General features: G+C 42.7%; 1 protein-coding gene across 3 annotated transcripts in view; it reads left to right on the top strand.

The window, feature by feature from the left end:
• LOC111874361 (nuclear pore complex protein Nup88) overlaps positions 1–17371 on the top strand; it is a 323760-nt gene that overhangs the window by 280035 nt on the left and 26354 nt on the right. The window lies entirely within an intron of this gene.

The following is a 17371-nucleotide window of genomic DNA, read 5'->3' on the forward strand; positions in this document are numbered from 1 at the left end:
CCACTTGATGCAATCTCAAGCTTTCTCCTTCAAATAAAAATATCCTCTTCTGTCCCCAAGGTCATCCAGCATCTTCTTACGTCTTCTTCCTCGTCTTCTGGTCACTTCTATCTGCCCCTCCGGTTTGTTTTGTCTCCAGAGAAAACATCTCGCATACATGGTATCTCTGTTTTTGGAAAGAGACTATCCAGGAAAAGTGATAATTTCTTGACCGTCTGCATCTCAGAAACTCTGCTTCGTGGTTTTACATGCATATTGGAGGAACCGAATCTAAATGCAGTTTGGAAGGAAAACGATTTCGAGGACTATGTGTTGGGAATATTCATTATAGATACGCCCTCAGTGCGTTCCTGCACTGTGTACTATATTTTACATTATCGTGTACGGCCCAGTGGCATCAGCAATAAATGTTATCAAATGTGATTCTGCATTGCGAATGACATTCGGTCGTCGGTTCTTCTGATCCTTGTGTGCATAGTCTTAACGTCATCCTAATTGGTCTAATTTATCCACATTACCAGCCCACTGCTGTAAGCATACCTGTACAGCCCTACAGCTAACGTCTGGAATAAGGAACGATTTCATATTTTATTTATCGCTTGCATTTATCCATAGAAAGAGGTGAATATACCTCCATGCTAAGTGCTGTGAGGTAACTGAGACCACGTACTCCAATGGTAGAAAAGCAGTTAATATTAATGGATTTGTAATCTAATGAATTTTCAGGGAGTTTTCCTCCTGCGCCCCCTCTTCTCCTAAAATTTCCCTCTTATGTGGCGACGCTGCCCTGGATTTGTAGTGAAACAAGAACACGAGCATCAGGAAAATTATCTTAATTTCCTTTTCACAGAGTTGGAGAGGTAGGTTAAGCTATTCTCCCGAACTGTAGGCAGGCAGCCGGACAGGCAGGGTGGAACCCGGGCCAGCAAAAGCAAACATTGGTCCGGAGGTAGTAAGTTGGGGTGACACTGCATAAAAAAAAGGTAGTGTGGAAGGGGAAAGGTAATTTTTTTCTCGTATGTGATTCTTGTGAAGGAAACCCGAGTTTGAGATTTAGAATCTGTCTGCATGACTTGAGATGAGGCACGTATATGCGCATGTGAGAGTTAATTTAATGATCTGTTATTTTATATTTTTACATCACTTGTTTCTCCTCTCCACATTTGAATTACAGCTCTTTTCACTTGCTACAAGAAAGTTAAAACCGAATGTCACTATTGAGTATCTCGGCTGCTTCGTATCCGGACGGTCTTAGACTCAAATCTCGGCAGAAACAGGGAGTTAGGACAGATTTTTCGTTGTTTCTTCAGTCCTTGCGGCCAGCACCGGTGAAGTAGATACAGTTAGGCCACGACTGCGTTCTTCCGTATTTTCATGAATTCCTTGTTCACGCGGTAGCGTAGTTGGTTGAAGCATTATGTTACAAGCCGGAAGGTCGCGGGTTCGATTCCTGGTGAGGTCATTGCATTTTTCAACTGACCTAATCATTCCAACCACACTATGGCCCTGGGGTCATCTGAGCCTCTAATACAAATGAGTACCAGGAATCTTCCTGGGGCGGTAAAGGGCGACCGGCGCATAAGGCTGACAACCTCATCGCCTTCCTGGAACTCATTTCTGTTAGAGACTGAGTCGACCCCAGGGCCTTAGTGAGGCTGGAAAGAATAGGTAAATTTGAAAAAAAAAATCCATCTCATCGGGAGTCGAACCCGCGACCTTCCGGCTTGTATCATATCAACCAACTACGTTACCGCGTGCCCCCCGGCGATGATTCAGATCTTTAAATAAACCAAGGAGAGTGTAACGGAGGTAGCGTTTGCTTTTGGATTTAAGGTAACGTTTCTGAAAGTGAACAGGTATTTGTGATTTGGTTTCGAATATATGCACAGGGTTCCGAAACATATTGGTTGCGATTTTGAATCTGTCAGTAATCTTCGTGCTCTTTGGTTACTATATATGGTTATACAGTGCGTACAATCAAGTGCGCGCCGCGGCTGCAATTTGCCGTGAGTCATACCACCGCAGAACGGATGCAACTCCTCCCCGCGACTGCAGTGCTCCTACGCCGATGGTTGCATAATCGGAACCCGAGGTTGCATTAAACAGTCAGTCTTTGTCTTGCTGTGGAAGTGGAGTGGAATGTTTACAGCTGTCGACAGACGGTGGAAATGAAGTTCACTATTAAACAGCGTGTGTTTATTGTCGAAACTATTGCAAGGAAAAACATTTACAGAAAATTCGCACGTAGGTTTCGTCAGAAATATCCTGACTCGCCAGTTCCCACAAAGTCGTGTGTAAACAGGCTTCTGAAAAAGTGGCGGGCCACAGGTTCAGTGAGTGACAAGAAGAAGCANTGACATTGATCCAGAATGGAGATGTATTGTGTAGAGCAGTGATTCTCAACGGGCGGTACGCATACCCTTAGAGGCACGCGAGAGAAGTCTGGCCTGTACGTGAACACAACTGAAATGTCTGAATTTTTGTGTTCTGTTTTAACTAATAAACATTTCTGTACGATGGCAAGTTTGTTGGTTCTATGTAATTCCACCCAAACAACCAAATACGGTTAAAGTGTTTAAATATATTTTTTACAGCGGTAGAAAAAATTGTACGTTTGAAAATTTTAGATGCTTAGGAGTACTTCAAAAACATTTTTAATAAGGTGTACCTTATATAATAAAGATTGAGAAACGCTGGTTGAAAGGAATACATTGTTCTGTTACGGGTAGTTTTCCTTTAGCTGTAACGCTGTACACTTCTGTTCAGGAGATGCAGGAGGTACTTGGTCAGATTCTTGGCCGGGGCACTGGCTCTCATGACAGGTTTCTCGGGATTCCCTTCAGTCCCTCCATTCAAATGCCGGGATAGTACCTCAATTAGGTCACGCCCACATCCTTCCAAATCCTCTCTAGTTCGCCGGCCAATTAATCCTACCATTCAACATTATAGTATAATCATAAAATGAACCGTAAAAATATTTCTCTTTCGTGCATCATTTTCGAACTAAAAATGATGCTTTATGTAGAGGGCATGTTTGTATGTTAGTAACAGCGCCTGCACCGCTGAACGAATTTTCTTCATATTCGGAAAGGAAATATTTAATAATTGCTTTTGAGAAATTCGGATTCTCAGACATTCTCAAACCTAGTTTGCATAAAGTTATGAATGAACCTCGCCACCTGTTCCGTAACTTATCCCACAGATGTTATTCAGATCGGTGTGGTAGACTTCCACCAAATGTCGACTATTTCCGATTTTCAGTCACATTGACTCGTACCAGTATCAAGGGCTGGTTTACATGTGGCCAAGCGGCTTCCGTAGTCTAGAGGTAACGTTCCCATCTCATGACTCGTAGTACGCGGGTTCAAATACCCGGCGGAGGTCGTCGAATTTTTAAGGGCGGAAAATTTCAGGGAACAAGTCCTCCAGGAGGGACTTTAAGCCGTGGGTCCCGTGTCGTAGCTTTACGGCACGTAAAAGAACCTCACACCTCCAAAGGAGGTCACTGAGCCAAAATTGCGGATGTTTGCCGCCCAACAGTAGTCACTAATACCTCCGGTAGATGGGGGAAGCATTATAGATACTTCTCAGCCAGTAGAGTCGGTCTCGCTGGCTGGGCGGGACTGATGGTAAGCACCAATACCGGTAGGATATAGAGGCTGGTAGAAATCATAGAGGGAAGCACAATGGACCAATACAGGTCTAAGTGCATGGGGAAACCCACCCTCTCTAATAACTAACTAACTAACTACATGTGGCCATGAATGGGAATTTCAGTATATACCTTAAACTATTGCACAGATTATGTTGAAATGCTATATGGGTAACGCTCACCAAAAAAGTCGAGCAATTGTGATTTCCGATATATTGGTCCATAATAAAGCCTGGTTTACATAAGGTCGTAAACGAAATTGTACATATAACCCGCATCTGCCTGCTGAAGGTGAACATATGATCGGTTGGCAGCTGCTTCGCGGTTTTCAGAAAACATGTTGGCGCCAACCATACCCACTGGTACATAATAAGAGCCTTTTCTCTCAACTGTGCACTTAGCATGTGTAGAATTTCAACCGGTTTCAGTTTCGCTTTCACTAGAAGTTTGGTGACAAAGTGCTGTTCTGCACTCTGAGTGACAGGGTGTGACACCATCTTGTACTGCCTCTAATGCGCAGATGTGGGTTGCACATTCACTAGCGAGAAAACGAGAGCAGTGTTTCCACCATCTGCCATCTGTTATGGGGCCCATATCTTCTGGAAGAAATTAAAGTTGAGGTCAACCTGGAACCACCCCCGTACGTAAGGATTCAATGGAAGTTAGTATTTTGCGCGTGCAGTTGCCGGGTGAATGTTATTTTGGACCATATAGGTCCTCTAAACTCTTATATTTCACATGAATCTCAAACCGTACTTTACAGAATTTCGTGAAGAGATCTTACGGAAAGTTTTCTAAACTGTGTCACATAACATAACGAAATAGTATTGTATATCGCGAAAAATGTGAGCTCCTAATTATATGTGGAGCCGGTCACGGTAGCCGAGCGGTCTAACGTATGTACTGTCTTCGTTCGCTTGGAAGCCGGGATCGTGGGTACGAATCCCACACAAGGCATGGATATTTGGTATGTGTATGCGTTTATTCTGTGTTTGTGTTCTCCTGTGTTTGGGTAGAGGCCTTGCGACGAGCTGATCACCCGTCCAAGGAGTCCTACCGTCTGTAAAAATGATCATTGAAACTGAGAAATCGGCCCTATGCTCCAGAGTGGGAGCGAAGAAGAAGAAGAAAATAAATTATCTGTGGCGACAGTAGACTTTATGACGACTTGTAATGTAGTGTCGGGCAGCTTTCTTGCAGTTAATAAGAAACGTTGTGATTTGTGCAGGGCGCCTAATGTTGGTAAGATAATGAAGTTTGAGAGACTACGATAGGCTGGGTAAGATAGGGAAAACAAGATAGCATTCAGAATTTTCATGGGGAAACCTCTTGGAATATCGAGGAGTTAGGAAAGGACCATTATGATTCTGTGGCGTAGGTTGTGAGGAAGGGAAGTAGACGGAACTTGCTCAGGATCGTGGCCTAAGGCAGGCTTTGGTATTGGTTTTGTTGAAACCACGGCATCTGCCATCAGAGAGTTCGTTTGCGAAGTGTAGTATAGTGTTTAATAGGTCTGTCATCGATAGATTTGTATGTACATCACCTGAACATCAACCGCCTCTGTGGTATAGTGGCTGGCTACAGATCCAAAGGTCCCGGGTTCGATTTCCGGCGGTACAAGATTTTCTGAGAAGTAGTGGGTCTGGAACGTGGTCCACTCAGCCTCGTGAGGATAATTGAAGAGCTATTTCAAGGAAATAGCGACTCCGGTCTAGAAAACCGAAATTAACGGCTGTTGAGATTCGTTGCGCTGACCACGCGACACCCTCAATCCGCTAAAGTTGGCATTAACTTCGCCAACAAGCGGCGGTCGCTCGGTCGGTTTAGTTCACTTGCAGACTAAACCCACGGAGTTTTGTTTTTCATGAACATCACGACTACTTGGGGATGTTCAAATTGCAAAGAAACTTTTGAGACTGCTTAAGTTTACTACGAACGGAATGCACGAAGCTGAGGTGTGGGTGGTTTGTTTCCAAGTTGATATATGTAATGCTCTGACCTTTTCCATTGGCCTCGGAAAATGTGTCTAGAACAGTTTAAGTGTGACGGAAGAAAGCTTATCTACCTGTAAACAGTGTTTACGTTTTCACAGCGCCTAAGACACAGACATGTCTATCGCACTGATGAAATCATTCCGTCGAACCGATATTAATTCAGTTAACTGTGCGACTATAAAGATATATAGTTGCTGAAGTAACGAGATCTTCCTCTTCTTTTCTCTCTCTCTCTTTCTCTTTTCAGTTCTAATTTTTATTACTTGTTCCTGTGGTGCCCGTGCAAGTGTGAGAGATTAAGGTGACGGAAAAACCTAGCCGAGCTTTCGAGCTTCCAGACCAGGAATTATTATTATTATCATCGTTCGTTCGTCCGCAGAGAACGGAACCAGAGTCATTATTATTAAGGTTCGCTAGGAAATGCTGTGAACTCTGAAAGGAGCGGACTTGCTCATCGCCCAAAATGTTAGATGACGCGGTTCGCTAGGTTTCAAATCTAGTTTTTGAGTTATTAATTATTTAAATCTTCCCCTTCTTGTTCTTCTTCGTACAGATATAGTTTGGGAAGCAGTTTCTCTTCCCGTCCTGTACGTTCTGTTGGGTCTTTAAGGGTTTTTACGGGGGAGGGGGGGGTGTTACAGACCTGAAGCTTTTGTATGGATGGATGGTCGAGACTAGAATATTATGTATGATCTATTAATATGCAATTTCGTATTTTCCGGTGTTAACGAACTTCATAGGGCCGGCTGCAAGGCTCGTCGTGTTTGGGGAACTGCTAGAACGGCGTTCCCAACCTTCAGTCTAATCATTTCAAGTTTCAGAGACCACTTATGTGGGATTATTGAGATGCAAGTAACTGTGTGGCCTCTTTGCCATGTTCTGCTGGTTACTCTTGTACAAAATGGATAAATTTAACTGACATAATTTTCATTGACACAGCATTGAAAGTTGTTAAGTCATACTAGTTTATTCGGCGTAAAAAGAGACCTGTTACTGTTGTCAGAATTGTGAAAATGTTTGTTCTGAAGTCACATTAAAGTTCATCGGGAGTGCAGAAAATAACAGCAACTTGAATCATCATATACAACAGGTAACAACAGGACTGTTTTATTATACATTTTTACAAATCAGATTAGGTTTTGTCGTGTTATTTAAATGTACCAATATTAGCAGGAAATGTGTGGTTGCATACGTTTTCCTTCTTTATATTAAGTGCTTTATTATTTTATTAACTGACCCCGTGGAGCCAGCAGTTGCTTGTCCAGTCAAGATCTTCCTACCATTTTACAGAGTCCATAGGTTACTGCCGTGTTCACGATATCCCTTCACTGGTCCCTATCCTAAGCCAAATGAATCCAGTCCATACCCCAATCCTATTTTTCTAAGGTCCATCATGGTGCTGAACCCTTGTTGAGAAGCCGCCAATTTGCAGTTACTCAAGAACTTCCCAGCATTTTATGGAACCCGAAAGTTCATTACCATGTTCACAAGATCCCTCCACTTGTCCCTATCCTGAGTCAGATCAATCCAATCCATAGCATCCCATCCTATGTCTCTAAGATCCATTTTTCCTAAGGTCCATATTAATATTATTATTCCATCTGCATCAAAATCTTTCTAGTGGTCTCTTTCCTTGGGGTTTCCGCACCAAAAACGTGAATGCACTCTCCTCTTCACTACCCTGCCTATCTCATCGTCCTAGACTTGATAATTCTAATTTTATTTTATATTAAATTTGTTATTACCATAATTTACACATATCTGAATTGCTGATACAAAGGCTTACGGAGGGATTAAGAGCAACGTTACTGTACCCCCCCATTCATGTAATTCAGTCGTGCTGAAGAAGCTTAAACATATTTTAAGAATAACATTGTACCTCCTCCTCCCTATTGTAGTCCTTGAAGAGAGGTGGGAGCCATGATCTCCCAAGAATGTTTGAGGTATATGTTTTATTAAGGAACCCCTCCATGTTTCGAGATGAAAATGTGACGAAAATGCATTTACTAACAGCAGACGAGAAGTGCAGACACGAAGCATTTTTCTCTTTATTCCTCCCGCCCTAAAGAACGCCATAACGCAGACGTGCGGCCCTCGGTGTGCCGACTCGTGTTTCAGTGTTTGGTTTGTGGCCTGTGATGAAGGGAATCGGGCCCTGTCTTTCCGTTCCCGTCGCTATAAGCTGGGGATGACAGCCTACACCCACTTGACAGCTTTGCCCTGAAGATCCGACCCTCCCCTCGCACTCACATACAAGTCCTCTCATGTAGCTTCTCATTTATTTATAAAACAGATATGCAGAATTTACTGCAAGTTGATAACGAAAATGTCCAAAGAGATCATAATATTATTTTGCTTCGTAGTTAGTATTATAATGTACAGGAAAGGAAGACAGGTATCCTGCCAGCAAACTTAAATTGAGAGCTACGGCAGTGCGTGTCAGTATCGTGTGTGCCGGCCGAAAGTGCATACGAGATGAAGTTCGCTCGCATGACACCATAAAAGCCTTCCCAACAAAGTTGGAAATTGTATAGCACGTTATCTTTATGTACCTTCTGTTTCTAATGCATTTCTCAACCCGAAAGTTTATTGCCGTGTTCATAAGAGCCCGTCACTAGTCCCTATCACGAGCCAGTTGAATCCAGTCCTTACCACCCCATCCTATTTCTCTTAAGATCCGTTTTAATATTATCCTCCAACCTACGTCTAGGTATTCNCTATATGTATTCCACTTTCCCCCCATGCGTGCTAAATGTCCTGCCCGTCTCATTCACCTTGACTTTATCATTATAATTATATTCGGCGAAGAGTACAAGTTATGAAGCTCATTGTACGGTTTTCTCCAGTCTTCTATAATCTTTGGCCCAGATATTCTCCTCAGCACCCTGTTTTCAAATACCTTCAGCCTGGTTTATTCCATTAATGTCACAGACCAATTTTCACACCCATACAAAATTATAGTGTTGTATGTTATCATTTTTACGTTTTTAGGCAGCAGACGAGAAGACAAAAGTGGTTCCCAAACATTTGAGCTTTGCCACATTTTCAAGGATCCGTTAGCTGCCTCTGTGTTGTGATTTGACCTGCATTCTGGTGAGGAGATACCAACATATTGCTACGAGTGTTAATCCCGAAGGGTGTTGCGCTGAAGAAAACATTACGCATGCTCGCGCGTTAGTCTTATTCGTTCAACTTCGCCTCCGCTGGGTCCGAGGTTTAGAATGCATGTGACTTATCTCCACACCCTCCTACGCCTGCATTCACAGTTGCGACTTTACATTATAAATCGCCCCCGCACTATAAGTCTAAGGTTTCATCTCCGACAGGAAGAGGCATTCTTCTGTGAGACCATGTCTTCACCGATTCTGGGCCCATCCAGCGGGGTACCAGGGATCTTCATTCGGGGATAAAGCGTTCGGAACGTGAAGCTGACCGCTCACTTCATCTAGTGCCGGATTCTATAATACGCCTCCATTTTTCCATACACCTTCATGGTGTGGTGCTTTCCGGAGCGTATGAATGTACAGTACTTGTCATACTTTCAGTATGGTTAAAAGATAAAAGGTAAAGTTGTTCCTGCGCTTAACTGATTAAGCACTACGCCATGAAGGCGTGTGGGGGAGTGGACCTCGGCACTAGTTGGATGTGAGTGGTCAGCTTCACGCCCCTGCCGCTTTACCCCCGGGGAAACATCCCCCGGTACCCATTTGAAATGGGGTTGGTTGAACCCCAGAGACAGTCTGGAAGACTTGGAGAAGAGAAAATTCTTGCCCTCACCGGGACTCGAACTCTGACCCCTCGGTCGTCCAGTCTCTATACCGACTGCGCTATCCCGGCTCCTCTTTCAGAATGGTTAGATGTTTGAAACTATGTTCGTTTCGCTATGCATCTGCTTCTAAATACATGTTCTTTCATTTTCTATCAATCAAAATACAGAGCTTTTTTATTTAAATAGCTCATTTCTGTGATTAGCCTCTGCATTAAAAGATCAGTGGATTGAATCACACTAAATGAAGAGCGTGCCAGTGAAGAGACCTACATATTTGGGCCGTTTTCAATTAAACCAATCCACACTGTATATGTGTACACCAGTTAAGAACCGGGGGAAACAAAAATTATAGACAGAAACAAAAAAAAAAATCCTCACCCCACTCTCTCGCTCTCTCTTTTTTTTTTAAGCTAGAGGGATTCCAGGAAGCATTTTACTAAGCTGATCCTCGCTATACGTTCTCTTCCTCCCCGCTCTTCACTTCACCACCCAACACCCTGGCTGCCCCTTATCCTTTGCTTCCTACTACCCCTAGCTATCGGGTTGCCATGGATACAAATAACCAATTTAAGTAATCTGCTTCCATTGTATAATTTATGATTCGGTTTGTTGGCGGTTGGAAAAGGCTGCTGTGAAGCTAGTTCCTACTGAGCGATCCGGGGGCAGAGAAACTGGGGGTTGGTCTCTCTCACTCTCACTGCAGTCAGATGCCGTCCACCAGTTAGCTATATTGCAGCTATGTGAAAACTGAAGCCAATGCCAATGCTATTTTTGTCTCTTTTCTTCTCATCCCCTTCCCCTTTGCTGTTCTTTCCTCTTACCCCTCACGTCAAAGTGAGAGAAAATGGAAATTTAAGGTTAAGATTGGAATTGGTTGCCCATGCAAGCTAGTTTTCATTTGATAGGATTTTTTATAGGGAGCTGGTTGTCTGATACAATAGAAGGGGTTTGGTAGAGATTGGGGGAAACATGGTCACATCTCGGTTTTGTCTCTTTGATAGGTGAAACGGACTGTGATTTTGTATTTAAAGGGCTGCGTGACCGTAGGGGAATGACTGCTTTTTGTAATGTGTTTGGAAGTCCCTGTTTTGACAGGCCAATTCGTCCGATTTCCCTACCAGTCTTTCTCACAATTCTTCTGAACCGATCCTCGATAATCCGAATGTCTTTTCAAGTCGATCATAGCCTTCGGTAACAAAGTGATTGAGAAATGGCGCAAGTCAGGCCGTTGATTTGCATTTCGCACAAAAATATGGCATACAAAATATGTGTACAAATTCATGCGTGCATTAACACTGAATGTTGGCTGCGCCATAGCTCAAGCGGTTAGTCGTTGGCTTCCCACCGCGGCGGCCCGGGTTCGATCCCGGGGTCTGGTCAAGTGGGATTTGTGGTGGACAAAGTGGCGCTGGGGCAGGTTTTCTTCAAGTACTTTGGTTCCCCCTGCCAATCTTCATTCCAGCAATTGCTCCACAATCACCCTCACCTGTCATCTGGGGCTGGTGTACAATAGGCCAGAAGTTACCGCAGTACAACGGACTTAGTCCCACCCCACTAGCAATAAAAAAAACACTGAAAGTTTAACGCCATTGTTAGTATGGCCTTGAACCGCCTACTGTCTTTATCGACTCTGCTGTCAGTACATGATATGGCTTGTTAATATGAATTTTTCGGTCACTCTGTACAACGAAGAATACCGTTTTCTGGGCTGTGGCGCCGTGTAGAAATTTTGTTAACCAACGTTTCGGAGGAACATATCGCCTCCAACTTCAGAATATAAGAAATCTGCGAGCGATGAACCAGCGTGAGCAGGTTTTTGAAGATTAAGACAGTACGTTCCTCCGAAACGTCAGTTAAATTATCTACACGGCGCCATATCCCAGAAGACGGCATTCTTCATAGTCAACGCCGTGAAAACCTCAAATATTACATAATCTGTACAGTATTATAACATTTCTTTGAATTCGTCCTTATGATTATTGCATGCGAATTAAGTGCTACAGTTTCATAATTAACTAAGGCAGATGAGAAGAAGGTTCCACGGAAACCACCACGCTTTGGCTCATTTGTTGTTTCGCATTTTCTTTCTTGTTGTGTATAGGTAAACATATTGCAGAAGTCTGTTCCATCATCAGTGTGATCTGAATATCATCTGACTAAGTCCTTCGAGCAGAGTTCTTGAGGACCTAATATTTTCTGGGCTGGTCAAGCTTCCCGCTTCTACGTAACCGAAATGTCATGTTCAAGACCCTGTCTTGTCCCACTTCAATCCAGGTTACCTTCTGGTACCTTGTTTCCCTGAAATCCATTGTAATATCCTGCCATAGGCCGCGCCATAGCTCAAGCGATTAGTTGTTGCCTTCCCACAGCGGCGGCTCGGGTTCGATCCCGGGTCTGGTCAAGTGGGATTTTTGGTGGACAAAGTGTCGCTGGGCAGGTTTTCTCCGAGGACTTCGGTTTCCCCTGCCAATCTTCATTCCACCAATTGCTCCACAATCACCCTCACCTATCATCTGGGGCTCGTACAATAGGCCAGAGGTGGCCGCAGTACAAGGGACTTAGTCCCACCCCAGTAGCAATAAAAAATCCCAAGTGACTGCTTCCCTTCTAGTTATCGAACTAACGTTGTGTGTGCATGTTTCTTCTCCGTTGTGCCCATCTCATCTCCTTCATTTCATCACCTTAATGATATCTGGTGAACAGTATAAGTTATCAACCTCACTTTTCAGTGTTCTCCATCCTTCTGTTTTTTCTTCCCTCTTCGGTCTAAATACGCCTCTCGGCTCTGTGTTCGTTCTCAGATGTCCTCAGTCTTAGTCCTCCTCCTGCTTTGAAGATCCAAATTTCAGTTCAGATAAAACAGGAAACATCATAAAAATAAAGATAACATGAAATTATCCTTGTTAACAGGCCATGGAGACCGATATTGTTTTGAGACGTCGAAGCTCCCACATTTTCTAGACAATCGGCTAACAGATGGCGCTGAGGTTGTCAGTCTTACCCGCCGAACGTCCGCCCTTAACCCCCAGAAGATTCCTGGTGCTAATTTCTGTTAGAGGCCGAGTCGACCCCGAGGCCATAATGCGGCTGGAAGGATTAGGTCAATCGAACAATTCAATGACCTCATCGGGAATCGAACCTACAACCTTCCGGCTCGTAGCATAGTGCCTGAACCAACTACGCTACCGCGTGCCTCTCCGAAAACATGATAATTTTGTAAATTTTATGTTGTAGGCTTTAAGATAGATGGGAAGTTATCCTATTCAAAACTGAATTGTAGCAAACATTCCTCGAATTTAATTTGCCCATAGAAGCAAACCTTTGCTGTAGAACTGAATTGAGATGCCAAAAGAAGTCATCTCCTTTGTAGCCACGTTCATAATGCGAATAGTTACTGAATCATATTTTGGACGTTAAGTGCCGGCTGTACATCTAGATTCGATTCCAGACAGAGATGGACATTATTTCTGCTCCCGCACGTCGAGCTGACTCTGTCTGCCATTCGATGGCTGTTGTGGGTGGAGGTTTTCCTGGGGGATGAAGCTGCCAGGGCGTGAAACTGACCGCATGCTTCCATCTAATGCAGAGATGCGTAGTGTGTGTGGAACTTCACCTCCATGCCTGACGGCGTGATGCATAAGCACAGAAGAAAATTTATTTTTACCTTTGACCCAAATGTATTCCATTCCCGCCTCGCATTTCCATGCCTTAAAAGAGAACCAAACGTCTTCATTTCATCCCACATTTCTTATTGCTAAGCAGCTGCTCTTATTTTTTTACTTAGTTACCTTTATCTAGCTTTAAATAACAGGTTACCGATCTATTTATAGATCTCTCAGCGAATATATCGGCTGTGATTGTTCATGTATCATAAGCTTCCTTAAGTGATTTATTGAGGCACGCTGTAGGATAGTGGGTTGAGGCACTATGTACGAGCCGGAAGGTTGCGGGTTCGATTCCAGATGTCATTGGGGTTTTCAATTTACCTAATACTTCCAGCCGCTCTATGGCCCTGGGGTCGACTCGGCCTCTAACAGAAATGAGTACCAGGAATCTTCCTGGAGGTAAAAGGCGGCCGTTGCGTGATGCTAACCTCACCGCCATTTATGAGCCGATTGTCTAACAGTGAACCAGTGCAGGGCCGTTGTGAACAAGTAATGAACTTGGGGGTATTGAGAAATTCTTGAGTAGCAGAGCGACTGGCGACTTCCCGAGAAGGACACAACTCCGTTGGGTTAGTTCATGTTTATTTTCAGATAAACACCAGGATGCTATTGCGGGACAAAAGCTAGGCTATAGGACCACAAAATAGGAAATGTTTAAATAAATATTTTCTATACAATTGTTTTTCTTTCAGTTTCATTGTGCTATGTTATCGCGTGTTCTAGGGAACAAGTAAAGTTCCCGACAAAGGCAGGGTTCCGTATTACATGCCTACCATGTCTATAACACTTTTCTTTCGTAGGCTCCTTGAAAACAAACTAATAATTTCATGTTATGTAACATTAATTCACGTTCAAAAATCCACGCTATCAGAACTCGTTACTTATTTTGTATTTAGGTCTACTTAATATAATATCATTAAATACTTCATTTGGTCAGTTTTCCAACATTATTTTGCTTTCGTAACATGAGGTGTCGGGCCTATAAAATGAAGGCAAAAAGGTGTATCCTTGGGCGTGTTTTTTTCCGAAGTACTGAATAATTTTTTATTATATCCGGTATTGGTGGTCTACATTAAACATCGGGCGAATTTAGTTTCTGTTCATATCGGTTCAATAAAACCTTTACATTGCGTATAAATCAGGTCGAGTTTTATTATTTTTCTCCAAACCTGCTGGTAATTAAAAAAATGAAATATAATTCTAAAATGTATACATTAAACCTTATTAATATCTACTGCATTTATTGGAGACTCCTTTTCGTAATGAATTTATCGAGATATAAGGAAGAACAATTTCCTTTTTGACTCTGTGCAGTGTGCAGCAGTGTGTTTGTTATACGAATGGGCCCCTGTTGGACACGAAATGTTGTGTATATCTGATTTACCTCAGACAGTGGACAGGGTCCAAATTAAAATTTATGTGGATAATTAATCGATGTGCTAAATCTTTAGAGATTCAATGTTTGTAGGCCCGTATGCAACAGATGCCAGTGAAAATACAGTATCGTGAAGAAACCATTTGGAACGTATTTGCACACCATTGGGAGTTCTCTTTTCCACGTCTATTTTGTCAGATGAGAATATCTATAGCGCTTGAAACCCTCAGTTACATGATATTTTGTTCCTACATCGGTAACAAAGATTTGGAGCAGGCGCTATGTGTAGAGATGACGTAGTGTTCTTGACCAGAGAATTTAACGCAGTTATGAACTGAAGTGGACACGAAATCTTCAGCCTATGCCGTTAATTCACAGGGTGTACTGTATATATATATATATAAAATAAAGAAGCGAATCCAATACCAGGTCTCATCCAGCAAGAGAACAGTTTATTTTGTATCAAAGTATCTTCATTGAACATGAGTGAAAGAAGAGGCTTATGAATCACAATGCAAACCTCCCCTTCAAACCCTTTCCTTCCCGCATCTTTTCACCGTCCCACCCAATCTCTTTTCCCTTTTTTATAATAGGAAAACCAAAAAATCACCGCAAACTCTCCCATACCCACTACCATACACCACCGCTCCTACCACCAACAGCTCAAAAAATAATAAAAAACACACCATTATACGTGGCTTAATCCTCTCTTTCCCCGGAAAAAAAAAAATCCCTTGCGCTATAAAATTGAAATGCCCCCTCACCGCCGTCAACCCATTTCTCCCCCCAGCACCCCATCCTGGTGCTGGACACGCGGTAACCACAGGATTGTACGTGTGGGGTGGCTTTAGCTGCTCATGTCTACGCGTGGCCTCTAGTGCAATGAAATATGTCTTTGACATTGTGGAACTGAGGTGGCCTGCCTCCGATCCCAGTGCATGTGCTGTCCAGTTGTTATCCTGGTGAACTGCATGTAAGCTTAAACTGGCATCTCCTCTTTGAAATTCCATCAGAACCGTCTTCACGAAATTATAATTTTCAAATACGCAGAATAAGTATACCTGAAGTATCAGTTGTGCTATAGAGTTATTCTGTTAGTTCACTTCGAATTCAGTGTCCACGCGAATTTTCTGACCTACATTTGCGACGGAAGTGATGTCCTGCTTTGACACACATTCTCCTTCATAATAGTGGTTCTGGTCTTTTTCTGTTTCACGGACCGGTAAGCAGCGGCGAGTTGATGTCTTCTTGAAACAGCCCCGTATCCGTCTCTCACTGCAAAAGTACAGTTGAATTGTAATTGTTACTAGCACGTGGAGGGCTCTTGTGAACACTGTAATGAACCTACAGGTTTCATAAAATGGTGGGGGAATTCTTGAGCACCTGCACAACTGGCGGCTTCACAAGACGGGTTCAACTCCGTGAAGTTAGTTATTAGTAGCACATTTAAACGTGTTTCGTTTTGTAAGATTTGAGGTTTTCACGGCGGTGACTATGAAGAAAGCACTCTTCTGGGATGTGGCGCTGTATAAATATTGTATTAATAGACATTTCGGAGGAACGTCGGTTAAAACAATATCTACACGGGTTAGGGTTCTAGTGGAAGTATATGTAGCAACAAGGAACATCCTAGACAGCATTTAATGTAGACCTGACACCAAATTTAATCCATATCCTTGAAGTGCTCACGCTGGTTCCTAGCTCGCGGATTTTCTTTTTTTCTTCTACCCTGAATATGGAGGTGATACGTTCCTCCGAAACGTCGGTTAGCACAATATGTACACGGCACCACATCCCAGAAGACGGATTTCTTCTTGTTTCATTTTATTCTTGAACTTTAACGGATTGGGTCCTCCAGCCTCTTCCAGTTCAGAATTAATTCTGAAATTATGAATTCTTAGACATTTGATAGGATCTTTGAAATAGGATTGGCGCACACAAGATAACAGAACGCAGAAATACAGGACATACATTCATGCCTCTAACCCATGGTTCCAATGTTGGAGTGGTCAAAGTTCGTGGCACTTTGTACCGCGCCGCGACTATGGTCGCATTGCAAACTTACGAATAGTTACGTATTGAGAATCAACCCTTGTATGTGAAATTGAAATCACACATGGGTTGAGAAATCGGGAGTATTGTTAACGCTGAAGAATTCTTAGTACCATTCGCTGTGTATATACCTCACAAGGCAACTTTCCATGAGGTAAGTGAAAGAGGGACATCAATGAGAATCGAGAGAAATCTACTTGAACCTCCAGAGTGATATTTCTTGTCGGAAAAATGTTAAGTTTATTTCCATCTTGCATTTCGCGGTATGTATTCTATCTTAGAATTCTGTTCTTTAATTTCTTTTTACTCGTTTAATTTAAAAAGTCGTAAAACGGACTAAGCTACAAGGACCTAATCTACTAACTACCAGAAAATATGTACGTATATATTAGGCAATTTACAACTAACGACTTTTAGAACACTTATATACACGAATAATAGGTCTAAAGCAAAACACAGAGGCTACCGACATAATCGCTTCTCTCTTTACGTGAGAGTGCCTGAGGATGATAATATAAGCTGAAATGCGTTGCGAGTTAATTGTACATAAATTTAATTAATGTTATGTATAAGACTATTGTGTGTATAAAATTTAGTATGAAATTGGAGAGCCACGTTACACAAATAACAAAAAATGATAAGATGAGAAGACAAAGGTGTTGCATATGGATTACATGTGCAGACACAAGAAATCGAATTCCAAGGCATATGACGTACATTGTTTGTAGGCCTGCCTATTTGTGTGGTGAAGTGCAGTGTCCGGGTTCGTTGTACAGGATAACTTTAGCAGCCGAATCATGAGCAAGGGTTGCACTGAAAACTGCTTCTGGATGTGACACACTGGAATGGGGTAGGAACACAGCA

The sequence above is a fragment of the Cryptotermes secundus genome, unplaced genomic scaffold (genome assembly GCF_002891405.2).
Source record: "Cryptotermes secundus unplaced genomic scaffold, Csec_1.0 scaffold49, whole genome shotgun sequence".
In the NCBI taxonomy this organism is placed as follows: Eukaryota; Metazoa; Arthropoda; class Insecta; order Blattodea; family Kalotermitidae; genus Cryptotermes; species Cryptotermes secundus.